Here is a 27309-nt window from a genome sequence, read left to right on the forward strand (position 1 = left end):
CTATTCTAGCATTTTCAGGTATCTATTTTCCCCTAATTTTAAAAAAGCTTATAAGTGATTTTTCATGTAAGAGAAAAAGACAAAAAACACCCCACATTTTTCAGTGTGTAGTAAATAATTTAACCTTGCCCAAAGAGAAGTCTGACCTTTGCCCTTGGTTCCTGAGAAGTAAACTCTATGGCCTTGGAATGTCCTGCCTAATAAAAGTGTCTTTGTTTGCCAGGATCCTTGGGCCATGCTAGCTAATCTAACAATGTGATTTATGGTGGGAGGATTTGAGGGACAAAGTATCAGCTCAGTAACTCCAGAGGGGCTGGGGGCCAGGGTCAGTCTTGTGGGCTGTCCACCGTGTCTACCTGAGAGAACCCAATAAAGACTCAGGACACCAAGGCTTGAGAGGACTTCCCTGGTTGGCAGTGCTCTGTGCATATGGCCATGCATCATTGCTAAGAGGAGTTAATGTTGTCCACAACTCCATGGAAAGAGCAAAACTGAATGTTGCACTTCTGGAATCCTCCTCATGTATCTCTTCCCTTGACTGATTTTGATCCGTGTATTTTCACTGTAGTAAATTGTAACCATGAACATAATAGCTTTCAATGAGTTCTGTGAGCCCTTCTAAAAAATTACCAAACATGAGGGTGATATTAGGAACCCCCTAACTTGCTATTAATGGCAGAAGTGAGGGCCATCTTGGGGAGTGTTCACTAATTTGTGCTCAGTTTATGGAAAAATATTTCATATACTTTTAAATACAAGAAAAAATAACATTTAACTTAAAGTGGCACTATTTTAGAGTGGCAGTATTTTAGTATTTCTAATATGATAAAGGAATTAAAGAGGACCATATCATTTATGTCTCTCTTGATGTCATTTCAAATATTACTTTCAGGAATTATTGAAATATAACTTTAAAAGAAACATCATTGCTATTTTAGATACTCCAGAAATTTTAAAAACATTTCATTATTCTAATATTACTAACAAAAGGTAGGAAATCAAAGACCATATCAATGAGAACACTAGGCACTGCACAGAAAATCAAGGTGTGTGAATTTCAGACTTAACTCTTCTACATATGAATTCACAATTCCTTCAGCATATCACTTAAACATTTTTCCCTCTTCTATTATAATTTTTTTTGAAGGATCAGTGGTGTACGACAGTATAAAGGCATGGGAAAACTATTTTTTCAGGGACATTTTCACTGTAACACTTTTTACTTCTATGAATTTATCTTTTTCAACCAAATCAAATTATGCAGAAAAACATTAAGTAGGAATGACTGATTCTTATAAAGTCTAGAAAGTACAAGTTGCCTATAGAATACATGAAATGACTCAAAAGCATCTGAGAATGGATTGTTTTTCATGTAGAAATACCCACTATTATTAAGAATGTCTTTTCTAAGCCAGATAATCATTTGCATTACCTTCAAGCACTTCCACAAAATTTCGCTCAAGTTATATATCCTGTTTTTAGGTAATAAACCACATCTATGCTCTTCCCCTAGTGTTTTGGCCTTTGCTAGTTAGAAATATTTTTATTATTTTTTTAATAATAGAACAGTTCTCAATTCCTTTCCAATAGGTTATAGACTACTCCTCATCAAGGCTTTAGAAGTCAAAGGACGCATTTTCATCATTTTCAGAATGGAGAGAAGTTGGGTAATCCAATTTACAATAACTGCTGAACATTCACACTATGAACAGGGATTGTTCTTGAGCAAAATTCTCTGTTCAGTTCACTAACAATGCCACATCCTGACAGTAACAGTGTCCTACAGTGTTCTGTAGTTGGACCCAATAGTGCCCTTGTCAAAGCTCTGAAACAGTGTGAGAAAGGCCAATTCAAGCTGCTGATTCCCTAATTAATTTAATACATGCGTTGTGTTGACGAAGCACTTTCACCTAAGTAACAATGAGTAAATCTCTCCCACATGCCCTGGTCCACAGTGGTGTCCTGATTCTGCATTCTGATTCTAGTAACCTGTCCAGTTCCCCAGTCTTTTCCCAGAACTTGTTTCCTATCTTTTTTTATAGAACAGATTTTTTTTAACACTATTTTTATTTATTTATTTTATTCATTTATGGCTGTGTTGGGTCTTCGTTTCTGTGCGAGGGCTTTCTCTAGTTGTGGCAAGTGGGGGCCACTCTTCATTGCGGTGCGCGGGCCTCTCACTATCGCGGCCTCTCTTGTTGCGGAGCACAGGCTCCAGACGCGCAGGCTCAGTATTTGTGGCTCACGGGCCCAGTTGCTCCGTGGCATGTGGGATCTTCCCAGACCAGGCCTCGAACCCGTGTCCCCTGCATTGGCAGGCAGATTCTCAACCACTGCGCCACCAGGGAAGCCCTGTTTCCTATCTTGCTTTCTCCTATTCATTCTCCAGAAATTGAAGTTCATTCCCAAATACTAACTTGTAGTTATCTGTAGGAAGACAAAATGAATGACAAATAACAGTTTTTCTGCACTTATAATAATATATCTTATGTTTTACTTGCCAAATGGGACACCACTATCTTGCATCAGATTCCTTGATGTTGCATATTTTCATGTCGGGTCCTCTGTTATACTGTACTCTGCTTCCCAAATATAACCTGCCCTTACTACCTGAAATCTAGATGGTTTCCCTAACATTTTTCCTGCTCTTTTAGGCAGGATGTTGCGACTATTGATTTAAGACACCATTAACACACTCCCACCCCCCACATATAGATTTAACTGCCACATAAAACTGATAAATTCTGAATTGTGGCTACACTTCATTAAAGGTGCAAGTAGTTCTATAAATCACAATAAAATTTAATGTAACACTTTCAGTATTCAATAGTCTATGAATATATCGTATCATAATAATTCTTTAGGAATATTCTTTACTTTGATTTCACTCTCAGCAGTGCTGATCAGTGTGAAATCTCAATTCTCCTAGAAATAACTGAAAATTCAATTTAAGATACAGAATTTAGCTAGATCAAACCCAATAGAGGTTGTAATACTTATACTGAACATGGGAAAAAATCAGTCAGAAAAGATGTAATGCTCATATATAGAGATACAGATCTCTGGGAACATCAAAGGAAAGTTAGATGATGAATTAGTTTGATTAAAGTAACATGAAAAAGTTTGAGTAGGAAGATACCAATGAAATTGATAAATAATCCACTATCATGCTCACTGGCAAACATGTTTCAAGAACACTGATGCTGAGTAAAGTGAAAACAAATAAAATGCCCTCAGTCAGATGCAGACTCTCCCTCATTTGCAATAAAAGTGCCCCTGAATATATGTTTGAAAACCAAACATTAAAAGTGTAAAAGTTAGACTACAGAGTAAATGGGGTCCTCTTTCAAGGACGCCAATAAACAATTCTAAAAATTACTGTAATATTTGCCTCTCCTTCTTAAGCAAATTCAGCAGATGAGGGATAAAATTTATGAGAACTCATATCATGGAAGCAAAGACATTTCTCCATCTTTAAATCCTCATTGGCCATAATCCTTTAAATATCTGGAGTGAAATGGGGTAGAGTAAATTTCTCCTTCCACTGGACAACATATTTGGCTTGTTGCCTTCCTGTTCCTATATGGCCAGAAACTCAAGGAGAGGCTTCCTGAATTCTTTACCCACAATGCCTGAAAGAATGGTAAGAGAAGATAAAGACCTATAAGAACCAACCAACTCTGGATACCTATTATAGGAGATTCATGTAGTGCAGAGCTCTGAAGCACACTGAAAAGAAAAGGGCAAGTAAGATTTAAGGCCAGTTTGTGGTAAGGCTGGTGAGAAGTCTGCACATCAAGAATCCTCTTCCTTAAACTCCATTGTATAAACATTCTTTATATCTCAGTAGAAGCCATTTCTCCTACTCTAACTAGACAAGAGAACCATCACAAAATAGGTCCAAATTACCTTTTGACAACTGAGACATGAAAGACCAAACTGAACATAAAAATAATAGTTAGATAATATTAATGAAAAGTTATATAAAACTGAAGTTATATAGACTGCATCAAAGTTAAATATAAAATATATTAGAGTTAAATGTCAGGAAATGAGATGCTGAGGATGTACAATATGCATTTTAGAAAAAAAAATCTGATCATGACTTATTTGGTCAGAAAATAAATAACAGCCTGAAGAAATGGAAGAGGGTTTTATGAACATAATTGTGAGCAGAGCCGTAGATTGCAGTAAAGCCATCTTGTCATGTACATATTAAATTGTTGAACAGAGTAAGTAGGGTTTTCAGTATTCTGTGAGAATGCAGTTTTCCTTAAGGGATAGGGTAAAATTAAATTGAATTTAATGCCTAAATGAATGTTATCATCCATGGGGATCATGATTGGAATGGGATGACCCCAACTTTGGAACTGCTACTACATGTTGTAATAATTTAAAAAATAAAGAACAAATCCTGTTAGTTTGATTCTATATTTATATTAACCATATTGTGACATCAAACCTAACTAAAAGATACAATTGAAGATGCAGCTAAGGGTCATGAAATAAATTAAAACAAAATAAAATATTAAAAACAAACACAAAAGCAAAGAAAAGGGAGAAAAAGGAAGAACTCTGAACAGGGTAAATGATTACCAAGATATCTCTGCTTCAATGTCGTGACATTTAACTCTATGAAAGGCCTTGTACACATACAGGGCTAGTCTCTCTTTCAGAATGTTTACTAACCTACTACAGGTGAGTCACTGTAAACTAAGAGAGAAACAAAGACTATTAATTTGAGGTTACCTAGACAGAAAAGCCAAAAGTGTACAAAACAATGTGTGAGCTAATGGAGAAAACAGAAAATCAGAGATGAGATTAAGAGTTATATGTTATGGGGGCTTCCCTGGTGGCGCAGTGGCTGAGAATCTGCCTGCCAATGCAGGGGACACGGGTTCAAGCCCTGGTCTGGGAAGATCCCAAATGCCGCGGAGCGGCTAGGCACGTGAGCCACAATTACTGAGCCTGCGCGTCTGGAGCCTGTGCCCTGCAACAAGAAAGGCCACCACAGTGAAAGGCCCGCGCACTGCAACTAGAGAAAGCCCTCGCACAGAAACGAAGACCCAACACAGCCTAAATAAATAAATTAATTAATTAATATTTAATAAATTAATATTAAAAAAGAGTTATATGTTATTATGAATGTTCCCATTTATAAGATATCAACAATTACATTTTGTCTCAGTAACCTCTGATTTATTAAACATATATATGTGTGTACATCTGTTAATATGTTTAGCTACCTATCTATAATTATATTTATATTAACTGTTTATACTAACTTTTTTTTTATTTTTTTTTATTTTTACAAGAGATAAATAGACTGACACCAAGCATTGTTGTACATGGATGACCACAACAAAAGCAACAATGATTGCAATTACCAAACATGAAACACACTCATACTATGTCATAATATTGACATTCAGTCCAGTAATCCTCCACTGTAACAGCTCCTTTACTTTGCAGTGAAAATTGATTTGTATATTTGTATATTAACTTTTTGAGCTTTGCTTTAAAATGATTAAAATTAGTCTACCCCAGCACACAGGTCTTGGTTTCTAATACCATTTTCAAATAATAGGAAAAAGTGGCTGATTTTAGACCAGGGGCAGGGAACATACAAGATGATCCTGGAGTATCTTGCAGTGCCAAGCAATAAGGAAGTGCTCAGAAAAAACGAAATGATGGGGGCATGTAAAAGTGACACATGTGCCAACCTGAAGCAGCTCCCAATGACCAATGTTGGAACAGTTTTGAGAAACAAAATAAATAACATAATACTGAATTATAATCCAGTGTATACAATTAGTATTTGTGAGTCTATACTGATATAAATAAATTATTCACTAAATAAATGAGGCAGCATAGGAAAATTTCTAGTGCAGAAAAACTATACTCCATGAAGGTGGGATATTACTCTTAAGCCCTTAAGTATGGTCTGGGCATAGTGACTTCATTCTAAGGGGTGCTGTTTGTAAAGAGGGGGGAGTAACTTTATAGCAGAGAAACCTGACAAAGACTCCCTTAGCGAGGTGGTCAAGGTTAACATCAACAGTTGTAATGCATGTCAGTAGCATATACCCTTTATATGATGCCAGGAGGATGGCACTTCTCCTCTGTGGTCTTCTTCCCCAAACCCCATAATCATAGTCTTAGTATGAGAAAAGCATCAGATCAATCCCAATTGAGGGTACTCTAGAAAATACCTGATCAGTATTCCTGAAAACTGCCAAGGTCATCAAAAAACAAGGAAGATTTGAGAAACTGTCACAACAAAGAGAAATCAACCTAAAGAGTTATGATTACTAAAAGTAACGTGGTGAAATCTAGATGTGGTTCTGGGTCACATACAGACACCAACGGAAAAAAGTGAGGAAATATGAATACAGTATTGACTTTAGGTAGTAACAGTGTACCAACATCATTTCATTAATTATGACAAATATATCATAGCGATGTTAACAATAGGAGAAATGAGGTATGGCATGTACAAGAATTCTTTGTAAAATTCTTGCAACATTTTTGTAGAGCTAAAACTATTCTAAAAATGAAGTTTATTAAGCACTTAAATAATACATAAAATAAAATACAAGACAAAATGTTTAAAACCAATGAAATAAACTAATTTTATATTCCACTGAAGTACAAGAGTCATATTCTGTCAAATGTCTACAGTGCTTACTATGATATAATGCACTTAATGTCGGAGAGACACTATGAAAAAAGTAATATCAAGGAATTAGAATGACAACTACACTAGATAAGTCTTTTGATTTATAAGCAACTGAGCATCAACTCAGGATGCCTTAAGCAAAATGTTGAATTAATTGAATAGCATAGCCAAACCACAGCAAGAACAGGGCTGGAGATAGCCTTAGGAATCACTGAATCAATGATTCTAGTACCATCTGCACTCAATCTCTCACCTCTGTTGTTTTCAAGTTACCGATCTTATTATTTTGGTTAATCATTCTCTATGACTGTTCGCATTTTCATTCACAACTACAGAGCCTGAGAAAAAGAACAAAGAGGACTCCTTCCTTCCAGTCATAGTTAAACAATCTTAGGCAAGATCACTGGTTGGCAAGTCTTGGGTCATATGTGTAGCAGAACCACTCACTGTGTCCAGAGTGGTGAGCATGTGTCTATATATCAGCCTGTTATTGCAGCCCGGAGAGTAGGGTCATGAAAGAAAAAGTAGCTGCTAATCAAACATGGCTCTGTGGAGGGAGAAGGAAGTGGAGGAACAGTTTCTCAAAGGAAGGAGGGGGTGGCACTGGCAAGTGGCTGTAGCTGAGGCCAAACTTTTAAACCAGATATGAAATTTGTATAATTTATTATATTTATCATTTTCCCCAAACGCCAGAAAATTCAGAGTGAAATTGGAAAGTTATACTTTAAAAATATGTTTATGGTTTCCATTTAAAATATTTTACTGGTTTGTAGTTGTTTATTAGCCAGAATCTCCTTGGTCAGTATCTGTATATCTTCTTGGTCTTTCAGATCTGTCTCTCACATTTTCTTTTTTTAAACCTGATTCTGTATGTGTTGATTTTCTTCTGTTTTTGACGACTCATATCAACTGCTTTTCAGGATTAGGGAATCCATCAGTTGGGATTCTCCAAGAAACAGATGCCAAGACAGGATTAGAAATGCAAGCAACTTACTAGGGGAACTGGCTGTGAAGGAGAGAACAGAGGAAGCAGGCCTTGGCAGAGAGAGCCTGCAGACTATAATACAGGGCTGGCCTGTGACAGGACAGGGCAGGGGAAGAGGATCTTGCAGTTATAGCGTCTCAGCAGTTTCTGCCATGACGGTGAGGAGTTCGCAGCCAGGGCTACCTGTTAGAGCACTTCCTGTTAGCGCTACAGGAATGGGCCAGCACTCCCACAGGGACCCTGCCCAGGCATTGGCTGGGAGTAATCTCAGGTAGTGGGACCTGAGCAGAAATATGGTGCTTGATCCCCAGGGGTGACAGCTGGTACTGTCAGTTAGCCACATCCTATCCCTAATGGGGTTTGAGTGGTACATTTTTATGGCTTCCACCAGGAGGGGAAAAAAATTATAAACAAGTAAAGTATAGACTCCCCCAAATTCAATAGTACTATAATTAAAAGTCATCAAGCAAAGGACAAAAATAAATACCAATGCATGGGCTTGGGGGACAGGCTGGGAGTCTCCCAGAGAGATAAGCACAGGTGGAAGCTGTGTTCACAGGGGTAGAGCTGGGGTCTCAGTGGTGCTGGGCTCTGGCCTTGCCAACAGGTGACAGATGATGCAGGTTCGTGTGCTGGCTGTTTAAAGGGGTTCCAGGCACCTGAAGGCCTCATGACTTTCCTCCCAGCACTGTTTGGAGGAGAACTTTTCTCCTCTTCTTAGCAGCTAGACAGACAAGCAGAAAGAGTGCCTGGGTTGTTCACCAAGCACCCTCTTTTCTCTTCCCAGGTGTGATCTCTTCAAACTTGTAAACCATGGGATTAAGACAAATAAAAGAAAGTATATTACTCCCACAATAACAAATGTCAATCCAGAGCTTCCTAGAAAGCAGGGTTTGGAGAGTTTCTGAGTGTGCTCTGAGAACAGAACATAGATGTTTTAATATAAGTACAGTAAAGTTCATGTCTGTGCTCTTTCAGAGAACAGATCATCCATTTTCAACATCTTGTTATCAGAATGCTGGTTATGTGATTTTTCAAGGTGACTTTCTTAATAACCTGATTGCATTAGGCAAGGTTCTCCAGAAAAATAGAACCAATAGGCTATATATAGAAATATATAACAGGAAATTTAATTTAGGAATTGGCTTCTGTGGTTATGGACCCTAAGAAATCCCAGGATATGCTGTCTGAAAGCTGAGAACTAGGAAACAGGAAGGTACAATATAATTCAGTCCTAGTCTAAAAGCCTGAAAAGCGGAGGGTCACTGGTGTAAGTCCTGGAGGCTGAGGGCCAAAGAAAGAATCAGGAACTCCAATATGGGAGGGTATGCCAACTCAAAAAAGAGAGAAATTTCACCCTTCCTTTGTCTTTTTGTTCCATTTTGTGCCCAGTGGATTGGATGATGAGGGGAATCCACATTGGTGAGGGGAATCTCTTTATTCAGTCTACTGATTCAAATGCTGATCTCTTCCAGAAACACCCTCACAGACATACCCAGAAATAATGTTTTACCAGCTACACGGGCATCCCTTAGACCAGTTAAATTGACATATAAAATTAATCAACACTGATTATGATGTACTTGTGAGTTTCAGGAGTGGAAGAGGCAGTAATGAACGATTAGATGAATCATCTTCTGAAGGACCGAGTACAGATTGTTGGGCCCTGGGCTCTACACAACAGAGAATGACAGCCAGGCAGTGCTCACTTTGCAGGGATGTTGTTACCATTATAATAAATCACATTCTGATCATTCATTCCAGTTCTGCAAATCATATTTTTATGGCCCTGTGGTTTTCAAAGGGAAGGACAAATGAAGAAGAATAGTGGTTGGGGGTATGGGTGGTTTATTTCCTTCTGTACCTGAAGACACATCACAACATCACAGCCTGTGACAACATCACAGCCATTTCAGAATGAGCAAAAAATAAACAGTACAGACAGCAGGTGGTATCACATGTGTCAAATTAACTTTGCCCAAATAAATATTTTCTCTACAATCTCCAACTGTGTAGAAAAGTAGAAACCTATGAGAGTCTCCCCATGATGACATTTAAAAAGAAGATGCTATGGGTGGTGCCTTGAGATATAGCAATGAGTTTATGTTTGAGTGTTTAAGGAACTTTTCCTTTTTTCTCTCTCCTTTATTTATGCCACAACATCTGCTGTGATTTCTTTCATCCTTACTATTAAAATTCCATGCTGGTAGTTATAGTATAATCAGGATCAATGATGGATAATTTTCTCCCTTCTCTGCCTTCCTTGCTATTATTTCTTAAGATGGAACAGAAGCAGAGATATATTTAGAAAATAAAATGTTAAGAATTGGGAGGGACTTAAGGTTTATATATATAAACACCCTGTGCAATATTCTCAGAGGCTTTTGTCGATTACCCAAAGTGACAGCTATTGGGAGCCAGGGTTGGATATAGTATCTTCGTATTTTCTGCCCAGTGGCTCCATTCCTCTACCCAATATAGATGTCTTCACTCTTTCTGTTATGTCCCCATTAATCTTTTCAGTAACTCCCTCTTCCCCTGAATACTCACACTTCTGCAGAGGTATGACTGACTTCCCCAAGTAGGCCTGGCTATATAGACAGTTATCAGGGAAAACTTTCTCCACTAAGCATGAGTGAGTTTCTGACAAATTACCTTAGGTCCCTGCTCACATCTGCATGGAATAATCTCAATGACTTGGCACTCATAATTTCCATGGATATGGTTGTCTTGAGTGTCTAAATCCAAAGAACATGATAGGAAATGAAGATGTATGTTTGGGTCTGAGCGAGAAATGTTTAGGAATGTATGTATATGGTGGGGGTGTAGAATGAATTAGATGGTGAGGCTTTTCTAGGATACTTCTCCAATCAGACAAAAGTGTTGGTTTGACCCAAGCCTAAAGTCATCCACAATTAGGAAGTAAAAATGATCTGAAACATGAATGAGGTTCCTTAAAGTTGGAAAAATCAATTTAGTACAATGTTCAATTTGTGTTTTCTTCTCTAGGCAAACATCAAGAGAACCAGTTTAGTACAGTTTAGAAGCTGAAGAAAATGAACGTTAATTCTAGAAAATAACATAGAATTGTAATCCAGTACAAGACATGTCTTATATTCCAAAAAAAGTGGAATAATCCGTTACATTTAAATAATAATTTACAAAATATCAAGGTGAAAATTAGATATATTTCTTAGAGTTGATTATTTGTGTGGAAGAAAATCAGGCTACAATCAAACCTCTTTTGCACACAGGAAGCACTCTGTAGATTTGTTAAATTGAATTACATTGAACCAATAAATGTTGTGAGTTAAAGTAAGATTACCTTGGTAGGAATAACTAAAATACTTTGTAAGTAGTTTCACTAACTAACACAATGATCTAGTCCTGTAGTAATCACTATTTGCCCCTTTTACTGTAAGAAATGAAGAACAAGGCAACTATAAGAATATCATGGTAACCATTATGGAATCCAAATGAATTTAAGCCTCCCTTAGAATGAAAAAGAGGAATATAGTTCAGCAGAGCTGCTATGTTCTCAAAAAGCAAAAACACATGCACATGCATATGCATACACAGGTACAGTTAGAATAGTGAATTTGGCATATGGTCCAGTTGTCTATTCTCTGCTCCTAAAACTTTCACGGGAATTTAATGGGGTTGCTGAGGATCATGAACTTGTAGTCATTTAAAAACCTTTCCCCTCTATCACAAATCTCAGTGTGTTGAAATAATCATAATATTTTGAGTGTACACATTTTAAATTCTGTTCTGTAGGGAAAAATTGCCAAAATATCTTTACCAGGAAATTAAATGGAGATACAGCTATTTATTTTTTTAATCCATTTCCTACTCTCCAAGCCCTAGATTTTTCTTTTGTTTCACTCATGCAAATAAAAGAGAAAACTACACTTAAAATCAATTAAAGTATCTAAATTATACAAGTTCATTGCAGTGTATATGGTAGGTTTTGAAATTTTAATTGAGGATAGTATGACTTAAATCATGTGAGGAAGAAAGATGTTGATCCATATTTTCTGTTATGCTTATATATAAACAGTAATGCCAGTATAGGTCAATATATTTGCTTTTTAAAATTAAATGACAGATAAGTCATCCAGGAAAACAGCAGAAAGAGCAGACTTTTTCACTTTGACACTTCAAATGGCATTTGCAAGTGTGACTGATCATAATGTGATAAAATGACTTCCTTCTGTCAGTCTCTACGTGAGAAGTAAAATTGGAAATAGTGTGAAAAATTTCTCCCGTGTTATTTATGTTTCAATTCAAAATCAGAGAACAATGGAACAGCATTTTCTATGCATGAAAATGTGTTGAAAGAAAAAGGTAAATGCAGTCCTGAGAATAGGCATTATCAGCTGCCTAACGTTCAGCAGAACACATGGTTTAGAGCATTACAGTGAGACGGCTTGGGTTCCCACCACAGCCTCACCACTTCTAGCTGTGCCACCTCCAGCGAATTACTTACCTTTTTAAGACTCAGTTTTATGATGATAAAAATTAGATAATAAGTGCTTCTTAAAAATTTATTATAAACATAAATGATGTAATAGGCTTAGCATGGACTTGGCATATTTTATTGAATTAATGTTATTTTTAACTTGCTTTCATGAAATTAGAAGACAGAACTTTCTGTGTTTTTCTCTAGCAATGTTCATTGCTGGCTGTGGCTATTATTTATATGAGCTTTTCTTTAATGCTTATATGAATAATGTTTAAGAATATCTATATCTAAAAGTTCTTACAAAAGATGATTCTTAGCTGTTAATTCACATACTCCTGCTTTAAGAAAGAGTCAGGCACCTTTGGAAAATCTAATGCAATTTTACACAGAACAGTTAAATGTGAGCAGCAAACTCCTTCCTTCTCATTAACAATGTTTTTTATATGTGAAACTATCTCCTAACTTGCAGATCCAGTATCATGTTTTTAACATGTAACAATTTAATATTTAAGAAATACTAAGTTAAAAAAAAGTGGGGGCGAAGCATTGAAAAACTCCCTACTTACTATGAGTTAACTTCTTAATTTACAAACATGCTAAAGCATACAAAGAGGTGATTTATAAGAAACGGGGGGGAAAAGCTAATATGGTGAGTACTTCAGATATCATTAAAGTTATATACATGTATTTAAGATTCTTTAATATGAGGTAAAAATAAGCTACTTGAGATCAACTTAAAAATATACTGATTGTTTTTGTTTGGTTTAAACACAATTATCTCCACACAGAAACCTAAACAAGTCATAATATACCTGAATGCCATTATACACCAATCAGGATTTTGTGGATCTGTCATGATTCCTAGTATATTAAGATAGAATTTCCTCGCATTAGGACCAACATGTTCCACAAAACCACCATTATGTGTTTAGTCTTACTGGGTCCTTGCTGCACGAAGGCAGATTTCATATGGATTTAAACATTCATAGCACAGATGTTCTGTGGCTTATACATCACACTCCTGTACTACCCGGTGCTGTTTGTTTTCTCTAGCTGTTCAGGCATTTATAATCATTTTTATAATTTTCACAAAGGTCATAAGGAACTGCCAGCATTTGCAAATATACAGTTATGGGGGCTCAGCAATATTAAAATGCCTTTGACTACATATTAACAGAATGTTCAGATGACTGACTAGGTTATATAAAGATTTTTGAAAGTATAAAGCATAACATGAATGAAAGTTTGGTTATATTTATGTTTAGTCAATTAGAAAGCACACAGTAAAAGACAAGTAAATTAGATTTCCCTAAATTCAAAGATCAAAAATAAATGTAAGAAAAATGCTATATTGTATGCAGAAATATTTATTAATGAAATAGCTTTTAGGCTACCCCAAATATCAAAACCATGCTTAGATTGTTAAAAGGAATCAATTTCTTCAAGTCTTAAAATATTTAAAAGGAAATTTTTATAAAAGTAACCTCGTGCACTGTGGAAGTATATACTGAGGAGATGAACACTTGTATAAGGGTATAAGTAATGTCAATAATCAGTAATTAGAATCCTCCCAGAAATTTCCTTTAAGGTCTGGAATAATATATTTTCCAAATAATCTATCATATTTCCATGTTATTATTTTTTTTCCACAAATTCTTAAAGCTAATTTAAGCTTTTAGAAATTTCAAGAGCTCCAAAAAGTGCACAAGAGATTGCGTTGCCATTGCTAGATGGTAGGAAAAAAAATAGAGTATCTAGAATCTGGAGAAAGTTGTCAGTTAGTTTAATTCTGGGTAAAATGCTATTGAAAATATTTAGTCCCTTAAATAACATGTATTTTTATTAATCTTTTCCATTTTATGCATGTATCACATATATTCTTAATTATATGATCTTTAAATTTATTTCTTCTGTGTTAAATACATCATGAAAACAAAGATAATAAATCTTTAAATGCAAACCCTCAGACTCTGCAATATATGTTGTTGCTGGAATTGTTAGAAAATAATACTCTTTGTCGTTTCTATTCTTATACTTCAGTAAAGATTAGGAATAGCTCTCCAAAGGTTTGAGTGCTGCAGACACAAAGGGCTATGGCTACTTCTGATTTAGAGCAGAGGACAGACTAAAATGGCCCTAGAAGTTTCTATTTGGGCATAAGAGTAAACCCACAACAGAGAACTCTGATGAATGCATAAAAGTCTTGTCAATCTTCTTGTGAAGAAAGGGACCGATGCCAAAATTGCCAAATGAGCTCCTGACAGAAAATGATTCTACCACAAAAGCAAGACTTTCATAGCTCCCCATTTTGTTTAATTTTAATTTCCAGAAAAACTGAGTAAATCAAGATATTAAAGTGATATCTTAAGTGTGATTCGATTTCTAGAGAGTTCACAATATAGAAATAAACAATAAGCTCATTACACCAGCTGCCTCAGAAATTATTTTGATTGCTATATTTATAGAACTTCATGTAGCTTCTTTAATTTCATTATTTTTCTTCACAGCTGAATGTATAGTTGACTAGTTTAAGTTCAAAAACTGTCCATTTGAGGCTAACGATTTTAGACATGCCTAATGAATTTCATTTTTATTCTACTTTTATCAAAGATAAAAAACCATGCTTTTCAAGCTGATATTATAATTTTATATGTCTTCATTTTCCACTCATTGTATAAAGTTATATGAGAAGAATGATATATGTCATTCAAAAATACACATATACTGATATACTAAGTGGTGATTTTGACGAAACTGAATTGTTACAGCCAGCAGGCAACAACATATAATAGATCAAAATGTTCTTTCACTAGCTGAGGTATGAAAATCCGAATCTGGCATACAGAAGGAGATAAGGGGCCAATGTGCAATGCATGAATGTTGGAAGGATGGGAATGAAGTATATTTTACTAGACAGGCTCATCCCATCTCTTAAAGAAGTGGAAAAAACATACTCACACTTACAAAGAAAAAAAATGTTAATCTGAATTAGTACATGTGAGAACAGAATATGTCATGAAAGAAATAATTCCAAATGGTTTAAAACCCATTTTCCTCCCCCTGTTTTCTTGTCTTTTGCATTTGCTATGGATGTTTACTATTTAGAAACTCATATGAATTAATATTTAACTCTGATGTATACTCATATGTCAAGTCCCTTGCTACATTCTTTCTTTATATACAATGTAAGTTGGCTATGGTTTGCATGTAGGTGTTTGACTCTATTTAAAAAATGAAATTCTTCCCTATCTATTATTATCTTTCTATATTTTTCTGATTTTTCACAGTTCCTTATAATATATGGAAATCACTTTTATTTGAAAGATACCTCAGTGCTTTGAGATATAATGTTTTTCTGGAATAGGAGATGAACCCAAATACAACTTTAAAGCCATTTTTGTGTTCTTAAAATATTTTGAACAATTAGTCCATAAGCTAGGAAATTATAATACATGTTTGAGGGACAAAGACCAGTCAGATTACAAGGAATATAGAATTTATATGAAGAAATAATAACCGACAATGTTAAAAGGAAAAGCTGAGGAGTGTATAATGGCAAACCTTAAATAGAAAACAAAGCTTGGTTTTGTCAACCTTAAGTAAAATAATTGACAAATTATAAAAATGCAAAATTAAGTTTATTCGGGAATGGCAGAGGAATTGTAACCCAGGACAAGAAAACTATGGCAAACCACAGGCAAGTCCGAAGAAACAAAGAGAAGATCAGCTTTTATAAGGTATTAGGAGGAAATTGGAGAGGGTTGTTTTAAACAAATTTTATTGGAGCAGAACAAGAGTTTGAGGTTGTTGCCATTTCTCATTGTCTTCAGGTAGTGGTTAGGGTGTTGTCACTGGGGTAGGGAGGGATCTTTCTTTTTTTTCTTAAAAGCAGGAGATAGAATTCCTAGGTGAAAAAGTCTTCCCTTGCCCAAATAATTCTTAACCTTCTTTCTCCCTGCTGGTGATGTAGGGTGCAAGGAGTTGTACCTGCTGAGAGCTTCCCCTTCAGGGCTTCCCTACTCCATTTTAAGTGAGGTTTCTTTTGTCTTCACAGCTTAATTCAGTAAACAATAGAGAATCACTGAAAGTTTGTTGGGCAAGAGTTGATGTGATTATGGAAGTTGAATATGACACAAATGATTGAGAGCCAAGAAGAAGCAAGTTAGAACTATTTGTAGTAATTATGGAACAAAGTGAAACATGTATAAATTACATTGATACAATTAAGAATGCATAAGATGGAAAAGAGAAAACAGAGCACTTTTGCACAGATTAATAATGATTTCAATGACATTCACTTAAGGCTTTAAATGATGTTTACTCTTTCTATGTAAGTGAAGGAAATTCTGTATTTTCATAAGTTCCCAGAAGATAATGATGATGCTGTTTCAGGAACCACATGTTGGTTAACATGGCTTTGAATTTTAACCATATGAGCATATAATCATGTGTTTCACTTACTTTGAAAAAAAAGTCAAAGCATTTAAACAAGATCTCCTGAAAATTTGTTTGCACATTAAAGAGGAATATTTTCAAGAAAAATCAACTTTTTTTGAAAAAGAAATTTGTACTTCTCCTAAACAACATGGTAATAATTTGTGTGATTTCAAAATTCAGAATTCATTATCTGTCTGTTATCTATCTATCTATCATCATTTATCTCTCTCTGTTTATTACTCCATTTCAAATTTGGGGTTTACTTCTTTTTGTTTACTGATAATTGAGAGAGGGTTTGGAAAGAAAGGTGAATAGCCAATCATCTATTTTAAATTGGATGAAATGTACTAATGGAAGTTTAAAGATAAATATCTCACTGAAAAATGTTGACAATTGATTATAAGCTGTGAAATAAGGCAAACAAAATTGCTCACAAAAACAAAGATAACATTCAAAGGCAGCAATGAAAAAGTCGTTCCAGAGGTATTATAATTGAATGAAAAGGGAAGCCTATTTGAATCAGAAGAAAATTTTGAAGTTGGGACTTCTGAAGTTTAACGAGCTTGAATTACTTGAAGGTGATTACAAACATGGAAGTCATTACACTGAGAAACTTGTTCTAATAATCTGATCTCATACTTTTAAAACTACATTGTTTATTTAGCAGAACATTTTATATTTGCATTTCTCATAAAATCAAGGTAGCATCTAACATGATTTATCTTTCCAAGAAACTGATGGTCTAATAAGGGAGAGAAAAGTCACAAATATGATATACAGACGTTAAAAGTTACACAGTGAAATGCACTCCAGAAGGTTAGTAAAAGTGGGTTTAGTCCTTCAAATTACTTGTATTTGAGGACCCAGAACCCTTTTTGTCAAAGAAAAGTGCTTCTTCTGTTTTTAGATATTTGTTCTTACTAAAAAATTGATTGGAGATTAAGAAATATAAAATAGAATTTGGAATAAACATAATTTTACTATTATGAGTATACTTTATTATGAATACACTTTTATTCTAGGCATCAAATTAATCCTATTATCATTGTTATCAAGTCTAATTAAATACTTTGAAGTCCAAGATGGGAGCATGATTATTTCAAAAACAGAGACATTTTAAAATAATGTACTCTAGAATTCTATGACTTTTTCAAAGATAGGTATATATAAAGAATATTCCAATATCAAGGTAATATTAGACTCAGAAAGTCTTTATATAAAATAAAAATTTTCTATTTCTTGAATTTTGGAACAACCTACTATGAAATTTGGTTGTTTTACAGATATCATTCCTAACTTATATCTTTGTTTTTTTAAGTTTATTTTTATTGTTTTATAACAGGTAGCTAGTTTATCTTGAATTAATTTTAAAAATTTATATTTTCCTACAAATTGTCTATTTTACCTAGGAGTTTAAATTTGTTGGTAAAAATATTCTCTCATGATTTTCGGTTTATGTCATATTAGCTTATATTATTGAATACTCACATCAGGTTTATTTATAAACCTATTACATTATCCTTTTTCTTTCATGATTATTTCTCAGTTCGTGTTTTCTAACATTTTATAAGTACACGAACTGAGAAATAATCATGAAAGAAAAAGGATAATAATAGATTAGCCATTTAAAAAGTTTCCAAACTCTATTGATAAAGTAAATGCTTCCTTTGGATAGCAGATAATTTCTGTTCATTTACAATAGTCTGGATAATGGAAAAATATAAGCATTTGCAATTATTTTCTGAACCTAACATTAATTAATATAAAAATTTAGTAAAATGAAATGAAAAATTTCAAATAAAATTAATATAAATTCACATACAAATGTTATATATAAAACATTAAGAATTGAATCCAGTAGAGATTCAAAATAAGGCACCGTGAAAACTTATTCCCCCCTTTCCCCAACATTAAGACCAAAGTTAAGATCCTAGTAACATAATTCATTACATGAACAAACAATGTTATCAATACAAAATATTTGATAAAATTTAGGAGTGAAATGTAATATAATGTCTAAGCCAAGTGGAAATAGAAAGAAACCACTTAATTATCATTAGGCTTACACAGCAGTAAATAACAAACATTGGACAAAACTTCTGAGCCATTTCTCCATTAAAATAAGAGGAGAGTCAGAGGTGTACCTTAATCATTATTATTCAGAATTATTTCTTTTTGATTTTCTCATGGTTAGTATAATAAGATTTTTTAAAGCATAGCCAATATATATATTGAAAAGAAGAAATGCCATTATATGAAGAAAATAATTCTGAATATCTAAAACCTACAATAAACAATTTAAAAAACCACAAATATAAAGAGAATCTGAGATGGTTGTATCACATAGTAGCTTTCCCTATGCTACCAACAAATACTAGCTTTACTATATGCCAATTATGAATAGAAATTTATCTTCTTCACAATAGTAACTAAAAGCATGTTAAAGAATTAAATATGAGTCCAATGTGAACAAAAGTCTGTGGTCTTAATTAAAGACAAAAAATGGGACCTGAAAGTGTGGAGAGATGTCAGGCTGCCAGATGAGAACACTTACATGTCAACCTTTCGATAATTAATATAAACTTTAAATGTAATTCCAATCAATAACAGAATGGAATATTTTGAAAACTGGATAAAATTGCTTTCAAGTTACTATGGAATGGAAAATGTCTGAATATCTTGGAAAATATTGGAAGAATAATAGTAAAGGTGTACTTGACTCACAAGAATTTAAAAATTTTTAAATGCCTTTCTAGTTAAAGCAGTTGGTAGTGAACTTGAAGAGACAGCAGAACAAAACATACAGGCTAAGTCCATGTGATTATAGAAACTAAACACATAGCATGAATAAAACAAAAAAGGAATAATTAATTCAATGAAAAAAAAATGGTCGATTTAATAGGTGGTCCAGGCAAAACTGTCCCTCATCTGGAGGAAAACCCAAGTAAATCCCTACTTTGCTGTATACATAAATTCATACCTGGTGGATAAAGCTTTAAATATGAAATATTAATCACTGAAAAATTAGAAGGATATTCAGTAGTGTTGGGATGAACTCACTTCCACAGGCAAGAGTAAAACTATAGAAGCCCAGAAGGAAAAGATGCATGTATAGACCATATGAAAATTAAACGTTTCTATGAGCCAAACTAAATCATAATTAAATTCAAAAGAGAAAATTAAACAATAATCACAACCCATTATATACATCATAAAAGGTTAATAAAAAATCAGTATTTTTACACATTAATACAAAAAATATAAACAACACAATAAACAATATTTAATACATATGTATAAACAATTTACAGAGGAAAACAAGTGTGCACCCCACCTCATGAAAGAGGAAAGGTGTCTTATTTCTCTAGAAGTTATGATTGGCATATTATAACAAGCAAAAATTATACAGTTTACCTTTCGTTCATAAGAATACAAACATTATTTGCAGAGTGATAATATCCAATATTTGTAAAGATTCAGAGGGCTACATACATACTGATATCAAGAGCTAAGAGTGATTGTTAATTTCAAGAGAAATCTAGCAAGATCTTTTATAACCTAAGACATAAAGCAGGTTTTGAGTGACAGTTTTTCTTTTGGAGATTTATCCTATTACTACACAACCCCACACCAATATTTAAGGACATGGTCATAAGGCTATTTATTACATCACTGTTTTGGAATTGTTAAACAGACATAAATATTAATGTCCACATCAGTTCAAGAATGAATAAGTTAATTGTCATTCATTCAATACAGAAATCTACACGTCTACAATTAACTTGAAAGAATGACCATGGCAGTTTATCAAATGAGAAAAACAAGTTCTAAAGTTGGTATTGAATTTGAGATCTGGAAAAGTTATTTAATATAAGCCTACTCCTTTACCTCTAATGAACAAACACCCTATTATACACTTAATCATATTTCTCCACTATTCAAGATATTAAATTCTAAACCTGAAAACTAGATTATCCACTTCTATTAATAGTGCAGAAACCTACACTACAATAGGTATTTCTGTACAGAATTAGTTAAACCATTTTTCTTCCAAAACTTAAAAAATAGAGTAATATGACAGATATCAAAAGGTAAATCTAGCAGGCAGGTGTTAGTTTTCTGTCTGATCAGCAATTATATGAAATAAATGTTGTATGAGATTCAGCCATTGATATTTGCATCATTTATTTATTACTCAAGCAGTACCACCGTAGGGAGGACAAATGACTTTCACCTAAGCATAAAATCACTATCTCACAAAAAATTTGTTATTAAAACATTCCTCACAAAGAATGTCTAGAGTATTTTTAAGGAAGGAATGTTTCCTTCCCAGTGAACTTCCCCCCACTCCCCCAAAATGTCTTTCTTTTCAGTTCTAAAATTCCAACTATCCTTCATTGTTCGTTCTGCCAATCAGCAACTCGTAAAACTTTTTCAATCATCATGGTGCCAAGTTTTCTCTGTTTTCTCTGAAGACAAATAGGTTTTTCCTTGTGCTTATCTTGTACTCTAAATATCTGTTTATATGTCTTAATGCTTTTACCTGGTAGATATATGGACCTTGCCTTCCTGGATAGTTATGTGATGCATTACTGAGAACATATGCCTTAGAGCCAGGCACATATGGGTTCAACTTCTGTTTCCATATTTTCACTTCAAGTGGGATTTTGAATAAATCACTTACTTGCTCTGAGGATAACTTTTCTCAGCTATGATTAAAATTACAATAAATATACATTTAGCATTAAATGAGAACATGGAATATAATAAGATGGTGTTCGTTCTGTTTCTGTACTTTTGTACTAGACTCATTTCATTGAAGTTGGGGACATGTTTTATTCATATTCATATCTATCACAGTGTTTATAGCACAACTATTTTCAAACTTCTCAGTAAATATTTCCTTAAAAATAAATTTAATAGTTCATTTTATCTGAATAATAGAAAACACTACCCCTTGAATTACAAAATGATACTGTGCAAGATAACAATATTGATTTTATCCAGAGAAAATGTATTGAATATAATATGTAAACATTTAAGACTCATTCTCTAATATTTTTGTAATAGCTATTTGTAATCTGTATGTCAGGATGATACTTATCTGAGATTAATTTTCTCAATCTTAGATATTTTCTGTTCAATGATTTTACTTAGTTTGATACTTAAATGTTTTCTTAAATATTAAATAACAAGAACTACAATCAAGGTTTTACAAAGTCTTATGTATAACCTTTACAACAGTGTGAATTCTAATGTACAGCTTAATTTGATAGCCATGGCACATAACATAAATTTAAAGGTCACTATTAAGCCTTGGTATCCAAAATAATAAAGATCACTTTCATGACTCCATGTTAAATGTTTATATATGATTTAGAATGAAAATTATTTAACTTGTCATTTCTGATATGTTGCTTTTCCTATTAAAGTTTTATCTATTTTACTTTTTTCAAGTTTTATAATACATAATAAAGAGTTATTTAGTAATTACCTCTTTCACAGTTAAAAAAAGCAAGTACAGATAATTTCAGTTACAAATTCATGTATGTGTGTGTGTGTGTGGTTTATTTTTTTTTGGTGCAATGAAGATAATCAGCATTTGAACAAAAATGTCCTAAGTTTACTTCATTCAAAATTAAGTGGAGGTAATCCTTAAAAGTATGGAATCACTATGTTATAGACCCAAAACTAATATAATATTGTAAGTCAACTATACTTCAATTTAAAAATGAAACGGAGGTTTCATGGATGATTATTATTTTTATTTTTTATAAAGAAGCAACAACCAAAGCCAATGTTCATTTTCTTTAGTGGAGTAGTTCAATTGAAGGTAGTTTGGTATATCTGAGTCACTCAGTTCCTCACCTTGGTGTGGTTTCCTCTCCACCAACCAGGTTAAACACCTGCAGTGTGAATTCATAGCCATCAATCTCCTTCCACATCTCTCTCTTTCTCTATTTAGTAACATTTTCACTGTTCTACTAAAGGGTTTTTAATTTTGCTAAGAGTTAGTTATCTTTAGCTGTTTGCAACCTTTACATAAATCCTTGCTTTTAAAAAATGATCTCAGATAAAGACCTAATTTATTCTCATATGAGTATCTGAAAGAATTGTTTCAGAGAAAAAATGGTAGGGTAAACTGTCGTGAGAGAAGGAGCATTTTTCTGAATTAAGGAAGATATTTAAGAATGACTTTAAATAACGCAAGAAGAGAAGCCTTAACTACCCCTCCTCACATATCCAATGCCATTCTGCTTTGTTCCCTGAAAAGACCAAGGTGAATGTGAACACTTACTCTAAACACACAAGAGAAGTCACACATCTGACAGTTCACATGGGTGTTTATACTGATAGTTGGGGTTGAGTTGGCAAAGGATCGATAATTCATTAATTTTCATCATATCACCTCTTGGACCTAGTTGAGCCTAGAGAGATGGAACTCATTTTCTTGTTTCTATGTAATGAGCAGGCTCATTTAGACCTGTTCTGCAAACCAGTGATTGACTTTCTAGAATCTACTCATTCTAGGTTTTGCCTGCAAGTGGGTAGATACATGAGGTTGACACTGCCTTATGAACCCAGGTATCATCAATTCAAGGTGGGAGAATGAGGACTTATACACTAATTCTATCTGTTTATTACCAGATTCTCAGATTTGTGATGCTAACAGGTTACTTCTTGCCTATCTATTGAAACAAATCATTGGCATTCACTTGGCAATTAATGTACTACACAAAGACCTAGGAGGGATATCAAATATTGTATTCTGAATACAATTACCAAGTTTATGCATTACATCAATAGTTTGACTCTCATGAGATGATCAATAGCAATATTTCCTTATAAAAAAGATATCAAACCTCAAATCCAAAAGTTGGCTACATGTGTGTGAAAAAGAGATTTTGACTCAGAATAAACTAACTATGAGTAAATACTCAAGAACTGTTATTTTAAGTGTTACTATACAAAAATAATATGAAGAATGACTGAAATGTTTTCAGTACCACTCTCTTGTGTCCTGGTCATGGTATACTTAAAGTGTTGGGTTCATAAGTAGTCATTAATTTATGCTTGCATTGAGCAGTTCAATGCATGTTTATTGTTATCTCTTATATAAGAGGCATCCAAGACTAGATGTGAACAAGAGAAAACAGCAGACAATTAACAAGAAGATAGACAAATAATTAAACATACTAATAATGATTAGGAAGCAATCAATTGAAATAAAATTATAGGGCCTGACAGATAGAAACCCAGAGGTTTGGGGGACAGTTATTTAGAAGGTGACAGTAAGCCAAACAAGGCTGAGAAACAGCCTTGCCAGCATGGAAAACACAGGGAGGAGCATTTCAGGCTCTGAGTGAAAATCCAGAACTAGGAAAAAATGCGGCAGCTTAGAAAAATTAAACAGAGAGTATGCATTGAGTCTGGAATGCAGTGAATGAGCAAGAAAGTAAGAGGAAGCAGAGAAGGTAGAGTCCAGTTTATGCTGTCTTTTTCAGTCCAGAAAGAATAATATTAAACATTTACTGAGCAATTACTGTGTGCCAAGAACCATTCTAAGTGCTGCATGTGAATTAATTTGTTTATCCCTCACAACAGTCTTTTGAGAAAGGAACTATTCCTATCTGTATTTAACAATGAGGAAATGAAACACAGTTTAAGTAAATTGTTTAAAACCGCATCCTGAGTAAGCCTGTGAGTCAGGATCCTAAACTAGCAGACTTACTTACAGAGAGCCTTCTTTCTTTTTTTAAAATTATTTATTTATTTATTTTGGGGTGCTTTGGGTCTTTGTTGCTGCCTGCAGGCTTTCTCTAGTTGCAGCGAGTGGGGGCTACTCTTCATTGCGGTGCAGGGGCTTCTCATTGCAGTGGCTTCCCCTATCGCAGAGCACAGGCTCTAGGCACGCGGGCCTCAGCAGTTGTGGTGCACGGGCTCAGCAGTTTTGGCGCACGGGCTTAGTTGCTCCGTGGCACGTGGGATCCTCCCGGACCAGGGCTCAAACCTGTGTCCTCTGCACTAGCAGGCAGATTCCCAATCACTGCGCCACCAGAGAAGTCCCGAGCCTTCTTTCTTAACCACTATGGTATGCTTACTGCAAGTAGAAGATTTCATAGGTTTTATTAAAGGCATTATGTAATACGCTTCAAAGGTCATAAACAATGGATTATACAGGGCACAAGGATCATGCAGGTTATGACTCTTTTATCTTTAATATTTACCAGAGCTAATATGCAAAGAAAAATGGTTTAGAGGACGAGAGTACAAGCAGGGAGATCAAAAAAGAAGCTGTCATATTCATTCAGACCTGATGGTGGCTTATGCAGGCAATAGGAAGGATAGACCTCTGATATTTAAGAATAGAATTGATAGGACTTCTCAATAGAGGGAAAGTGAGCAATAAAGAATGTTACTGAAGATTATAGCTGGAGCAACTGTATGAATGATGTTTCCACTGACTGAGATAACAAAGACTAGAAGCATTCCAGGGTTGTAAAGGTGTTCATTTGAACTCCCTATGAGGCATTCAAGTTGTCAGTGGTTTATGAGAAATATATTTATAAATGAGCTGCTGATAGTTGAGGGGAAAAGAAATAGCCAAAAAAAAAAAAAAAAATCACGAGGCTTAAGCTGAAAAAGAAAAGCTGAAGGGGAACTATAAAAACAGTATAAGAAGGCAGGAGCAGGGAGAGGGGGAATTGGATGAAGGTGGTCAAAAAGGTACAGACTTCCAGCTATAAGATAAGTAAGTACTAGGGATGTAATGTACAACATGATTAATATAACTAACACTGCTGTATGGTATATATGATATATATATATATATGAAAGTTGTTAAGAGAGGAAATCCTAAGAGTTCTCATCACAAGGAAAATATTTTTTTTTCTTTTTCTTTTATTTTGTATGTATACGAGATGATGGATGCTCAGTAAACTTTTTGTAGTAATCATTCATGATGTATATAACTCAAATTATTATGCTGTATACCTTAAACTTATACAGTGCTTTATGTCAATTATCTCTTAACTAAACTGGAAGAAAAAAAACAGTATGAAAAGACTTCATATAAAATAATAATTCTTCCATATCAGCATTGTTCAATATGGTAGCACTAGCTGCATGTAGCTATTGTACCCTTGAAAGTAGCCTAGTATGACAAAGGAACTGAATTTTTAATTTAATTTCATTTTGATTCATTGAATAATTTAGATAGCAACATGTGGCCAGAGGCAATGTATGAACAGTAAAGACATATATAATTTTAAAAAGTAAAAATTTAGATGTTTTCTCAGCCTAAGGTAGACATTTCTAGGGAACAGGCAGGGGTGTCTGAAAAGATAATGAATAATCTTCCTACTTGACTATTAAGATTTCCTTACATACTGAAATTTGTGTACTATGGGACAGTCTCTAACTCTTGAAGCTGATATGGGCCTCTTGTTTGAACTGCTGCCACTTTTATAATCTGTTCATTTATCTTAGCATAGTCATTAGCCCAATCATGATGAAATTCTTAAGCAGAAAAATTCAATGGTTGGGTAATCCTTACTGAGTCATACATTATTGTTAAGATGCGGAGATTAAAATGATTACAATGGGGGGAGGGGAGGTGACTGTGAGATCTACTGTAAAGGACATTGGATCATTGCCTTTCATCCTATTCTCTGGTACCTGAGTCCACTTTATGCAATAGAGAGGAGCACTGCAAATTCCATCCAAATACATGACTGATCTGTGATTACCTATCCTAAACATTCTAAGCAAGTTACAACTTCAAATTATTCATTTTGCTCAAAGTTTAAAAATTTAATCTTCAAGGAAGGTCCATACATCATTATTATAAATGTTTATTTAAATTTATTATTTATTGCCCATTTATATTATATCATTTGAGTATACATTTGCTTAAATTTATTGTATTTGCCTATTTTGATTAAAAGGATGTATATAACTGTAATTGTCTTAATTTCAGCATATTTGAGAGTGAGTTATTTTTTTAGAATCAAGCTGATTCTTAGCACCACAGTGAATCTGTAGTGCAGAAACATATTACCCACATAAAAGAGGACATTTTTTTACTACAGCCTCATTTTCCTAAATGTGATCAGGCTCTTGGTGGCAGAGTTGATAAACAGTCTGGAGACAACACAGATGGAAACAAAGACACATTGATTTGTCACCATATATTGCCCATGTGGCCTACAGTTAAAATGTCTACTACATAAAAATCCCGGCAATAGGGTCATTTCTAATCATATATATCCTGCATAACATTATTAATCTGCCCTGAAAAATCTACGACTTTCCTTCATACATCCACTGGTGCTGATAGCATCTTTCATTAACCAGAATATATTGATACCATATAAATGTCTGGTCATAGGTCGATAACCTCTTAGACTCCTTTATCATGATATGTTCCTGTCCCTTAGGACCTCAAGCACCCATTTGAATTTTAGGTAAATAATCTATCAGTTTGTTCATGACAACATCTAGCCTTAATAGTGTATTCAACCAGGACTATTGAGACAAATTTATAATTTATAATTGACTACGTAGGTAAAAATATAGAAATGACTCTGTATTATTTTAACACTAAATAAATATTTTTCATTCTAGGAAATAATGGAGTTACAATATCTAAAAAGTTAACCAAGTGATTGGGCTCAAAAGGTGAAATATAAAAAATAATAATAATAAATTTTAACAAGGGAAACTCTCTGCAACTATAGGAAG

The sequence above is a fragment of the Balaenoptera borealis genome (assembly GCF_965194805.1).
Source record: "Balaenoptera borealis genome assembly, chromosome: 18".
Taxonomy (NCBI): domain Eukaryota; kingdom Metazoa; phylum Chordata; class Mammalia; order Artiodactyla; family Balaenopteridae; genus Balaenoptera; species Balaenoptera borealis.